The sequence below is a fragment of the Sander lucioperca genome, chromosome 6 (assembly GCF_008315115.2).
Source record: "Sander lucioperca isolate FBNREF2018 chromosome 6, SLUC_FBN_1.2, whole genome shotgun sequence".
Lineage (NCBI taxonomy): Eukaryota > Metazoa > Chordata > Actinopteri > Perciformes > Percidae > Sander > Sander lucioperca.
In genome coordinates, this window is record NC_050178.1 from 2,190,332 (window position 1) to 2,200,447 (window position 10,116).

At 40.9% G+C, this 10,116-nt stretch overlaps 1 protein-coding gene across 4 annotated transcripts in view; it reads right to left on the reverse strand.

The window, feature by feature from the left end:
- Positions 1-8,359, reverse strand: part of LOC116041725 (sodium-coupled neutral amino acid transporter 3-like) — a 43,279-nt gene extending 34,920 nt beyond the window's left edge. For 2 of the 4 annotated variants that reach the window (XM_036001854.1, XM_036001853.1), the window contains exon 1: positions 5,836-6,015. The gene's annotated coding sequence lies outside the window, so the exon portion shown is untranslated. Of the gene's footprint in view, positions 1-5,835; positions 6,016-7,736 lie in introns of those variants that run through there. The other 2 variants (XM_031287767.2, XM_031287768.2) reach the window with 2 other exon arrangements.
- Positions 8,360-10,116: the final 1,757 nt, after the last annotated feature.

Here is a 10,116-nt window from a genome sequence, read left to right on the forward strand (position 1 = left end):
AAGCGTAGTAAATTTAAGTCACTGCGGGAAAGTGTGCCCAAACAGCAACAGAAATCAAAATTGAGAAATGCAAAAAAGGGGAAATCAGGTATCAACAGTGTGGATACAAATACTGTTCACAGCGAGGATGCTGAATGCCGTGTTGCTCTTGAGGTGATGAGCTGCTTTAAAATATTTGACAGGTTGTTAAGATGCTGTACAGTCCCACATCTGTTTCAACAACATACTTTATATATAGAGCAAATTATTCACTTGATTTGAATGTGACCTCAGCCTTCATCACCTCTGTGCAGAACACAGTAACATTGTGCTATGCTGCCGCTTAATATGCAAAACTGCAAATTAACTGTTAACAAGCACCTTTTATAACATATTTTACATACACAACACTGACTACTTGTACAACTAAGTGTTTTGTTACAAGATGGCACATTGTGTGTTGTCTAAAAAATGTGTTATACACATTGCAACAACAAAAATATATGCCACAATGTGACATTGTGTACGTCATTTGTAGGCATGGGCCGGTATGAGATTCTGACGGTATGATAACCTTGAGCAAAAATATCACGGTTTCACGGTATTGCAATTACAGCTTTAAAATGTATTATTTTGAAATGTCTGTGTAAAAAAACCTTTTTTTTCAATTGAACATAATGTATTTTATTTTTAAACACACTGCACACTGGCAGGGAGATGGATTTCAAAACTGCACTTTCTGTCCTTGAAGACTCTGAAAATGTTAGTGCTTTTGAAACCGTGACTTTTTCAAGCCGTGGGATACCTTGAAACCGGTAACCGACCCATGTCTAGTTGTTTGCAGAAGGGAATCATAGGGGCAGAGTGAAAAGTCATAGCCAGGAAGGTGTATACCTGAAGTTAAATTTTCACACATTAGAAAAACAGGATGAATTTATGGAAAAGTGATTAGATGGAGATAAATTGCATGATCAGATTAAGGCTTCTTGCCAAAGCAGTAAATTACTGGGACAGATGTAACTGTGTTTTTTGTTTTCTTAGAACTTAAAAAAAGGAAATGTATTTGCCCTTACATATTATCTGAATGAATAAAGTAAGGGTGATGAGAACTGGGCAGTCTGTCTGTCTGGACAGTAACACAATGCTGGCATGATAATGCCAAATCAAATTTGGCCTGTTCACAGACTGCTGTCAAATACAGCACTGGAAGCAAATGCCAGTATACTCACTAACTGATAAGGAAGCTTACAAGTCATGGTGAGAGCAAACACGATTTGCACACTGTTCAAAACCAGATGTTTTTAACCATCAACACCTCAATGGACAGTTAATCAATATACCATCCTCAAAAAAACTACTATCCAAAATCTACAGAATAGTGATGCAGACAGACACCACTATAAGTCTACCTTCTGCTAAATGGGAATCAAATCTATCTATTTCCACCGATGCCAATTTCTGGACCGAAGTCTGCAAAAATACCTTTCTTATGACCAAAAACACTAACTTGTAGCTAATACAATACAAGACTATACACAGGACTCACCTCACTGGACGGAAATTATTTCACATGGGTTTCACTTCAGACATCTGTACCCACTGCACACAGACATGCCCGAACACATATATTCATGCACTCTGGCACTGTACTCCTATTGAACAATTCTGGGAAAAGATTACAGGGCTCCTTTCCACCTTCCTTGGCTGCTGCATCCCAACTTCCCCATCTCTCTGTCTGCTTGGAGATACCTCCACAATCAACCTGAACCATCTTAACAGTAAAACTTTGCTGGTCGTGCTAGCTGTTGCCAAGAAAACCATCCTCATGAACTGGAAAACAAAGAACTAAATTCATATCTCTATCTGGAAAAAAATATTATTGGATCACATCTCACTAGAAATATCAAATAGCCCATCTGAAAATAACTCAAAAGACTCCCTCTCCATATGGCCATCACTCTCCAAATTCCTAAAGTCATAGCTCCGTTGGCCTGCTCTGCCTGAGACCCAGTTTTCGTGATATCACCTACCATTAACCTTATCAAACATGCCTCATCATTGCCCCCATACACCCTCACCACTCATGCCACACCAATACATATTAAAGCATTCTAAACAAATCAGTAGGATTGGGATGAGGCCCCACTACCTACCACAAATTGCTCCTCTCAATAGCTTAACATCAATCTCCCTCTGTGCTGCTCTGGCCCCCGGGGGCCCGGGACTGGCTGCCTTGTGGGGCGGTTGGGTGGATGAGTTGGAGGGGGGTGTCTACCCTGAGGGGAGATGTGCGCCCGGAACGACCTCCCTGCCGCCGCACCTCCGCAACCCTCCTCCTCGCCCTGTGACTGCCCGGGCCGGCTCCACTCTGCACACCTCACTTTTTAATGCTCCTCACACTAGATGTCTATCATTCACACTCCCAATCAATAAAACAACAACCAAATCAACTAGGAATAGGGCCAGGTAGGGCGATCTGTGGGAGGCCTGAAGAGGCCCTGCGCAGTCGCGCCCCACCTCTTTTAATGCATCACATATTAGAGGAGGCACATAATCAGTCCATAGGAAGGGCGAGGGCGGTGCTTGAGGAGAGACCTAAATAACTTCTCCCTTCTGCTCCGCACCTCTTTTTAAGCACCTAGACATTAGAAGGCACATATATCACAGGGAGAGTGGGGTGTGTGGATGGGTTGGTCCGTCGGTTGGATAACAACTGTTGTCTGGGATGGGGAGGGCGGGGTGCGGTGGTTCTGGCATCATTCGCCCTTGGATCATTCTTAATAATAAAAAAAACAGATGTTTTTAGTATAGCTATATAAATATGAAAACATTCTGACAAGCAACTTAACCTGACACACTGCAGGTTTGTGTAGTTGTTTTTTTCTGCTTAAATATACCAAATTTAGATTAATTTGGGAGTTCCCTTAAACTAGCTTTTTTTAACAAATAAAAATACAACAGAAAAATAAAATAAAAATACATGTGTCACTACTCTGGTGGACAAACAATAAAATGGTGACTGTTTCAAAACATATTTTTGGCATTTCTGTACTTCAATGTCTTGTCATTTATCGATTGAAATATCCACTGACACCATTATATCTGCAATGAATTAAAATCAGTCAATATATATCAGCCTTGCCGATTCATCAATTAAGTTCAGATGGAAAGTTCTTAAACCACTCCTGCAGAATTATTCACTTCTACGCCACTGATCTGTATGTTCAGTATATTTCAAACAATCGTCGCATCATAAGTACATCACTAAATACAGTACTTTTGGAGTGTATTTGGCTTTGCTGGGGAGAACCTATAAGTGGTTGGAACATAATTGAACACACAAATCAAAGTATTCCTTTAAACTTTGTGTAAAAGAAAAACCTGGTTTTCACTTAGTTCGGGCATACAATGAAGCAAAAGCCCTCCGCCCATGTTTCGTCTCAATGTCAGGCTGTCTAATAATGCAAGTTATACTGTCAGTATAAAATACCTCACAATACCAATGACTCTGGACTTTGGACCAATGTGTAAGATCTAGCTTTAAGAAGTCTGTGTTTATAGTGCTGCAACTAACCATTATTTTTATTATCAATTCATCAGTATCATCATTCATTCATTTATTTGTATTTCTGTGTCATGCCAAACATTTGGCCCACATGGGATTACAATTCAGTTCATTTTCTCAATGATTTGTCTATAAAACATCAGAAAACAGTGGGAAATCACATTATCCTAGGGCACGAGGTGATGTCATCAAATATCTTGTTTTGTCCAACTAACAGTTTAAAACCCCAAATATTCAATATAAGTAATAGAAGACCAAGAAAAGTAGCAAATTGTCATTTGAGAACCTTAAATCATTAAATGTTTGGCATTTGTGCTTAAAGAATGACTTAAATGATTAATTGTTTATTAAAATAGTTGCAGATTGATTTTCTTTTTGATCGATTAATCGTCTAACTGTTGTAGATCTATTTGTTTACCTAACGGGTCTTACTTGATAAAAAAGCATATACGATTTTGTCTCCTTAGGATAGTAAGCTATGGTTACTTTGCACAGCGGCTCCATAAGCAGATTGTCTAAGGCCTGAACAAAAAAAAGACAGCGATGACACAACCTCAACACAGAAACCTTATGACAGTTATATTAGTTAAAACAATAGGACAGGATGCAATCAGCCAACCGGCCTTCCATTCAGACAGTCCTCCCTCAACATCACACTGTTCAATGCAAGTTCTGTCTTCTCTCAATCATGCACCCTAAAACAAAGTACCATTTTTCCTGTTTCCTCCTCATCACATGGGAGGAGAGCAAAAGAAAAAGAGTGCACCGTGGGGGCGAATGCATTCATTCAGCTGGAAGTACAACACACACAGTGTTTGACCACCAGGGTGGATGTTGCACTGCTGACTCTGTCACATGCTGCAGCAGCACGATGGACGTCCAAATCCTAATCAGAGAACTCCTGAGCACAGCAGGCTGTAAGCAGATCAATGTAAGGCTTAAGTATCCAATCTCTATAGAACTAAGAATTGTGCTAAGTACAACAAGCCAACGATGAATAATGAGCGAAAATTCCGCTCTAGCTGAGATTCAGAAGATTGTATAAAGACTTTGGACTTTCTATGGTGGCCCAATAGTGAGACTTTCCTCTATCTGTCCTTCTGAAGTGTCTTTGGCAATTTAATCAAGCCATACAAGAACCAAGAAAGACTCACACCAACCAACCTCTTTACTCCGACTTCCTCCTGAGGAGGACACATGAAAGAAATGCACTAAGGCAGTGGTTCCCAACCTGGGTGTTGGGAATAAAACGTTTTGGTAAACTTTGCTTTTCTTGATCTATTCGGGCCTAATCAATCAATCATGAAAAACAATTACTCTTCAACTGAACTGCACACAGCTCATGAACACGGACCCTTTGAGAAACCACTGCAATATTAGGATGGATATGGTATAATGCATGCAGTCCCACTTTGATAAAACAGTGCATGTACATTTTTCAGCCAATATGAAGTTTCAATTACATAAGTCAGCTGCTCCCATTAGACATGGATGTGAGACTCTGCTCAATCTACTGCTGATAACTGGACAGCAAAGTGTTGAGGGTATAATCATTTCTCCTACTTAGGATAAATGCCAGCCTATTGGTTAGATGAGCTCTAAGTGGTATAACCTTATGCAAGCTGCAATTTTTTATCAATGATATCCGTCAGTCCACACAACTCTTTCAAAAAAACAATTGACGGGTAGAATATGTACAAATACTGGGATACTGACTAGGGACAATAAAATAAGCCTGCTTGCCCTCAAAGGGATAGATATAACTTTGGACCTAGACTTTGTTATCCTATCCTTGTCAGTCTTTCTAAACCACAAAGCAGATCATCTATCTACTGACAAAATATTACTTTGACTGTGGAAATACAACATATTGTATATATATTTGATTGATTGATGATTTTGTAATCAGTGAAAGGGATTGAGTTAAGGTAATACTTCTGTTTCCCTTGTTAAAGGCCAAAATCAAATCGCTGTAAAACCTCAAGTCCAGACAAAAGCTTGTGTCCTTTCATAGTTTAATACCGTCGACAAAGTCACAGCAGGGTGTTCATTTCTTCTCACAGTGAACTAAATTGCATTCTAACTGACTGAACTGAACAATCCCTTAATGTTTTCTTTTTATTCCTGCAGAGGTAAACCAATACTGCTGCAGGTTAAGAATATTTCACATGGACACGGAGCTTTGATCAAATCAAATAGGAACTAAGTGGATATCTGTGTCTATGTCTCATCCAATAGTGAAGAAAAGAAGAGGTAGGACAAGGAGCCATGAACTTTTCTCATCCACTCACCTGAGATTGAAAGCGAAGAACAAATACTAAGAAGACTATTGATAGCTTATTTACTGCTGGCCATGATTTGAATGTGATCTACTACAGTACTTGTGAATGACTCTGTGCCTTTTGTTGCATAGCACTCGCTACTTTCTCTTTGAACTCTACCCTCTTTCCTTGTCAATCGATACATTTTGTAATCAACCGCCGGGGTGTTGACATACTCTTTCTCTTTGAACTCTACCCTCTTTCCTTGTCAATCGATACATTTCATAATCAACCGCTGGGGCATTGACATTTGTTTCACAATATCTTTTCAATCTCTATTCCAATATTCAGCAGTGTACACACATGCATGACCACACGTCACCTGACACATTCTTTCACTCTCATACATGTACAAAGATACAATCTGAATCACACAGATGCAGGTGTTAATCACACACCAGATCAAAAGCTCAGCACGTCCCAATGCTGGCTGAGGCTGGATCAGTCTGTACAGTGTTCACACTGTGATTTTATTCTGGGATGGGGTTTGGAGAGAGGCAGCACATGGGCCCACGACAAGCCAGAGAGAGGAATCAGTCAACTATAATGGCAGAAGCCAAGCAGGCCAGACGTGAGCTCTCGCCAGCTCCGGACTGTAAAGTCTAGCAGTCACAGTCTCACCTGCTGCCCTCACAAGCCCTTGAGGTGACTCGTCGTGGAGTAGTGAATGACCGGGGACTTTGCCTGCTGTAGGTGACTCCAGAAACCATGCTGCTGTGGAGAGGTTTATCATGTCAACGGATGTTTTGCACCTAGTCTAGCTGGAAAATAAATATATTTGCTCAATGTAATTTTCTGAGTATATACCTGCCTTTACAATAAATCTGATTTACTATGTGCATGTTTGATACTTCAGTTATTACATGTATCGCCTTAAATCAGACCAATCAAACTAAGCAGCATTTTCCTCTGCCAATAACATGAGATATAGACATATATATCTGTATGTGTATATTATTTAAGGGATGAGTTGGTCTCTTCCTATTTAGACTTGGCATCCCACCAAAAGCATGGGTGATAGTCAGACTAGGCAAGATCACCAAGCATGAAGACCAGATGGCACCTGTAGCCGAGCTGTGACATGGTGTGAGACAGCTGTGGATGCTTCGCTTACGATTTAAAAATAGAACAGGCAATAGAAAAATGATGCTTTAAAGCCTGGCTCTGTAGCAACTCAGCCACTGAATGCCTCAAACGTGCATTCTCAACAATGTCATTCCCAGTCCTCAGTGCCATACATTCAGTGGCCTAAGTGTTCAGTTTGGAGAGCATACGCCGGTCATTTGAAAATACTAAGAAGAAGGGTCATGGAGGAGCTTCCAGTATGTCCCTCCAATGCCCAAGTTTAATCTCACTAACTTGATCACGGTGAGAGGGTATCACTGGAATGACTGATTTAATCTGAGGTTTCACTCTAAACAGAGGAAACATTTATCCAGTGGTGTAAAAGATTTCTGCAGATTCTAAGATAAGCCCCAAGGAAGAAAGCATTTATAAAAAGGGGTCTGTGTAGTCCAAATGGGAGCACTATTACCCATGAAGATCAAGTGCACGGTTTGTAATGTCACCTCTCTACGGCTGGTTATCTGGCGACCGAGGACCTTGCATTTCGCTTGAATGAAACAACCTTAACAACGTTATCTTGACTTGACTTTTACTACCATTAATTACTCCCATTAGATAAATGTCACACGCGGATTTAGCATGCGGGGTTATGCTGCACATACACGCTCAATGAGCGTCGTTTCTTCTTTGTATTCTAATATTTAAGTCCCCATATTTGTGAAAAACATGTTCGTTGTTAAGTTGAAATGCGTAGTGAGGGCTAGACGTCAACGTTACAACTTACAATCGCCTTTTAATTGCCTTACCAGAGAAGTACCAGAGTCCTCATCCAACTCCAAATATCACCACACAGATCTTGCCTCCGCTTGCAGTGTCTTCCAGCCTCTGTCCCGCTACGTCCGCCCGCCTTCCCTCCAAACTGCGTTAATGTCATGTGTTTTTTCCACTAAATTGTAATCGTAATCTTCTCAAAAGTGGGATGTGAAGAGAGCCCAGGTTCCGCCTACCGCATGCACAGCGACCCCAATCAAATTATTGTTGTGTGTATGTTGCGAAGCCAGCGCGCGCAGGGACACGAGAGCCCCCTATTTGGCACGCGCCTTTTTAATCGTCTGGAAATGATGACCTGAATGATTGATATCGTCGGTCGGTTAAAGGGTCATCCCCGCTGCTTTTAACTTGTTGGAAATGTAACACAGGGATAGTGGCGGGGTAAATTCCATGTTCATGGATTTATCGTCGTGCTTGAGCGCGCATTATGAGACAATGAGATAGCGAGTGGTCGCGAGGAGACCACACGCATCATGCATTTATTTAATCTACTCGATTGTTTCCCTTTAAATTCCTTCCAAACATATAACTCATGCGGGCCTTTAAGGAAAATCGAACCAATTGCAATGCTATTTTTTGACACGCAATCAACAACGTAAACAGCTGCCTGAGCCATGTGCCACAAAAGCTCACTGTTGCTTACGCACATATACGCACGCTCCTTTTCTAGGTCATCGGTGGTAGCGCGTTTTGATGTCACATCGCTCCAGGGATCGTCTCTTTTCTCTCTGCTCTAGCTCTGTTCAAGCGAGGAAGACACACACCTGCAGTCAGATTAGATCAGGTTCCCTCATCCTGTGAACCTTCATCTGTATTCATGTATGGCGGGCACATTTTCTATAGAAAATAAGGCATTAAATACCCAACCACCCAACCTGCGTACAAACACGCGCATGTACACAGCCTACCTGTATTTGCAAACATGCATTATCTTTTCCCCAATGCATTTACAATCATGAGACATTTTACACTTTCTCTCACAAATGGCATTCTGTCATTTCACCCCAGAATGAACCAGAAAGCACAATTTCCTTTGAAGCTGTGGCAGTAAACCTGACCTTGTGGAAAACAGAGGACATTTAACCTCTGGGACATATAAGCTCAGCATCGGCTCTGAGGTTGACACAGTGGGGAATGGCTTCACATAGAGGAAAGGGCCAGAGATGCTGAGAAAGTGGCTGGTGCATCCCAGGGGTCAGCAGAGGAGCTCAACAGATGTATGTTAATAGTTCAAAGACAGAATCTCAAGTGCATTTGCTTTAATCTATGGTTTCATTTTAAGAACACTGTCCTCTGGTTGTTCCTATTCCTGTTCACAAATAACACATTGGTATGCTAAGTTAAGCGCTGTCAACTAATGAGGAGAGGGTAAATGCAAAGGACATCTGGCAACTGGTTCTGGAGGCAAAGCGTTTTCATTCAGCTGTATGAACTCCCCCTGTTCTTTCTTCTTTTAATGGTGTGTACCAGTCTCACCTTGCCTCACCTATCTGTCAGCTTAAAAGGTGATGCATGCATAGTGCTCCAGAGTACTTTCTGACTGCCAAGATCACTGCACAGCAAGGTGTAACCATAGAAACAGGGTGTACAAAAGGTCTGCCACAGCACAAGTTAGATGACCACTTAGCAGAGCTGTTAAATGACTAATGAAGTATGGCAGCAATTAATGTATTAATGTATTTTAGCTCACAAATGACATTCATATGTCAGGGTCCTCTGAGCCTATTACTGGTAATTTAAGTAGCTTACTACACTGAACCCATTGCACAAAATACTTATTCCAGATAGTAATACATGGTTGTTCTAATGTTATTCACACACAAAAACATATCAAAACAAAAAGAAATAGAAACGTCTACAGTCATGCTAGTGGTTCTGTCAGGCTGCAGCCTAATTTGGCACAAAGCTTTGAGCTAAATCATAAAGTCACCTTGCTAACATGCTCCCAATTCTTTTTTTGCCAACCTGCTCCCAATTACAATGGTAGCACGTTGATGTCTAGCAGGTATAATGTTGACCATGGTAACCATCTTGGTTTAGCATGTTAGCATGCTAACATTTGCTACACAGCTCTAAACACAGAGGCTGCTGAGGCTAATTGGAAATTCATTAGTTAAAAAGCCAAAGTATTGAAGAAACTGATTTTGTTTTCTGTTTTAGTTTTGGAGTTATTTTAATCTGGACCAAAATGGTGGATTGACTGACCGACCAGGAAAACAAAAGGTAAATGGAAATAACTTGCAGTTAGTTGGCAGGAGATTGTTAATGTGCATAATGATCAGACAGATTCTTCTTTTACCCTATGAAACTAACAACCTAGTATAATTTATACAGAATAATACAGATTAAGTAAGA